This window comes from Gambusia affinis, linkage group LG18 (genome assembly GCF_019740435.1).
Source record: "Gambusia affinis linkage group LG18, SWU_Gaff_1.0, whole genome shotgun sequence".
Classification (NCBI taxonomy): domain Eukaryota; kingdom Metazoa; phylum Chordata; class Actinopteri; order Cyprinodontiformes; family Poeciliidae; genus Gambusia; species Gambusia affinis.
In genome coordinates, this window is record NC_057885.1 from 11,956,437 (window position 1) to 11,959,217 (window position 2,781).

The 2,781-nt window shown below is 39.1% G+C and overlaps 1 long non-coding RNA gene across 1 annotated transcript; it reads left to right on the forward strand.

Annotated features, from left to right (window-relative positions):
• Positions 1-606: 606 nt before the first annotated feature.
• LOC122820612 lies at positions 607-2,261 on the forward strand. Its single transcript, XR_006368846.1, has 3 exons — positions 607-662; positions 1,606-1,862; positions 2,181-2,261. It is a non-coding gene; the product is annotated as an uncharacterized LOC122820612 (long non-coding RNA).
• The last annotated feature ends 520 nt before the right edge of the window (positions 2,262-2,781 follow it).

Here is a 2,781-nt window from a genome sequence, read left to right on the forward strand (position 1 = left end):
CAAAGTGTGGAAATTCTGACTAATATGTTGCACTAAAGCTTTTTTATGCCAAAGTGAAAGTGCCAGGTGTAAGTGATTTATACAATACTACTATTACTAATAATAATAATAATATTAAAATAAAATTGGCAAAGAATGACAGGCCATTCTTTTAGGACGGTGACGATGTAGTTCTTTGTAACTATATGTAGTTTCTAAAAATACATTTACAATGAACTTGCCATGAACTGCAAAATAATACAATAAATAATAAAATACCTCTAGTGACATTTTTTGTCTGTTGCCTTTGCAAATTGAATAAAATTTAGATTTGATGAAAAGCATCTGTGAACATAAACATTCAAGAATTGGAACAGAATCTTATTCAAATGTAGCTCTGGAGTGTGACCCGACAACCACAAGAACATCCTTTGATATATAACCAGGGCTCTTCAACTCAAGGCCCCAAGGGCTGGTGTCGTACAACCTTTAGATGTGTCCCTGGTCCATCACACCTGAATCAAATGACTGAATTATCTTCTCACTAAGAAACCCAGTTCACCAGAGTCCTGCTAATGACCTCGTTATTTGACTTTTATTTTGAAGTAGAGACCCATATAAAAGTTTCATGATACCAGTCCTGGAGGAGTTGATTGAAGGAAGAGAAGCAAACATACTCTATGGTAAACAAAACCCCCCTTGTAAACAACATCTTTGGAGTTGAAGGTATTTTAGACAGTTAATTATGCTTTTCAAGAAAAATCTGTTTATTATTGGAGCCTCAGATATAGTATTCCAATCAATCTAGAATACAAAACTGACTTAGAAAATGCTAAATGAGATTCTGTGATCAATAGACCAATTGCTCTGAGTATCTTAATACATACAGTATGTATTACCAAAAGTAGTAGTAGTACCAAAAGTTTGGACACACCTTCTAATTGAATTCAATTAGAAGGTGTGTCCAAACATTTGATCAGTACTGTACATTTTCATCCATCCATTTTCTTACTCCCTTGTCCCTAGTGGGGTCGGCAGGGGTGCTGTTGCCTTTCTCCAGCGAGACATTTCGGGCAAGAGGCGGGGTACACCCTGGACAGTTCACCAGTCCATAGCAGATTTTCAATAATTCTCTAAATAAATTTAAGTCCGCTTTGATACGTAAATACAGTATTTTGTTGATGGTCCAATGAAATCAACAGTAGGAGAATAACTAAGAGCAAAGATTAAAAGGTGACCCTTACCATTTTGGAAATTTGGATATGAAACAATTATCTGTACGATACAATATTGCACCTCCCTTACATACTTATCCTTGTGATCTAAGTGAGAAAGAGAGAAGTCTCTGTGGTTTCTGGTCCAATATTAATTTGCTGTCTTAACATGCTTTGGTAAGTAAATAGTTTGAGACTTATGTCAGATCTGAATCTCAGTCTTGTTGATAGTGGCAGTCTGCGAAAAATAAAAACGATAAATGTATGCGGCATTGGGCCATCAGTGGTGTCCCTTTGGGCCAATTTTCCCCTTGTCTGTGCTGTGTCATCTGTTTGTGGCCCTCTACACCTGACCCCAGTGCACCTCTGAAACCATGTTTAAGTCAGTGGGTCTTCTTTTCATCCCTTTCAGGCATTCCTGTCAAACATCACATCTGTTCTCCCACTCATATGCTCTCTCCACACACACAGTCACACATTGATGTGCACAATCGGGTCAGGGAGTGTGAAGAGAACCCACAGGCAGACTTGTATCCCGGATTCCCTGCCATTTGAGTTCAGCTGTCTCAGCCTTTGAAGTGGGTACAGACAGCTGGATGTTGGAAGAAGCCGATGCTGAAGTTGAGGAGAGAACTCGGGGATGCGTGCATATTTTTGAAACGTGGCATGGTAAGGAATACATACTCTACACACAGTATCCTGCTAACTATTGCTTGCTGAGTTATAAGAACTGTGAAAGGTACCAAAAACTTTCCAAAAGGGAAGAATAAACCACAAGCACAGGGAGTAAACAAAACCACACAAGCCAGAGACGCTGGCCATAAAGGCCTTGACCTTATCAGTCTAGGAAAGCCCAAAGGTTTAAAAGGAGAGGTGGTTTCCATTAGCAGTAGACAGCTGACACTGAGCAGAGATAGCTGCATGGAAAAAGGAGCCTGAAGATTGAAGTGAATAGCAGAGGTGGAAGTTTTTTTCTTTCTTTCTTAGGTGACTGTTGGAGCATTTGGGGGTTGGTCTGTGATGGATGAAGGAGCAGAGGAGGGAAGAGAAGGATAAAGACTCAGAGAAGAGGGAGAGTGCATGTAAGTCTGAGACAGAGCTGTCACATTGGGGGATGGCTCTGGGGTCAGGAGATGGTAAGGCTGAATCTTAGAGAGTAGAAGAGTCTCTTCGGTCTGCATGTTAAGATGGGTTGGCCAAAATGGTATCTGACCAACACCATCATTTGAGAAAAATATCTGAGGTTTTGTTCTTTTCTCTCTTTTTTTAACATTCTTCTATAGAGTTTGGTAAATGCTTCTGACATTTCCCCCCTCAAGCACTTGACACTGCTGTTCATTCGCAGCCAAAAGGGCTGACTATCTGCAATGCCGTCAAGGCTCTTAACAATAAATGCAATAAATAATTTTTAGGGGAAGAATTAAAAAAATGTAACATAATATTCTTGTCTGATGGTTTCAATTTAACTTTTAGTTGAGAAACATAATAATTGTGAAAGACAAGTTGGAATAAAATTTGACTGGTCAGTTCTTACAACTTTTCTTGTATTAAGGATTTCCACTGTCTAAACTTTGGAAAATAAAACTCA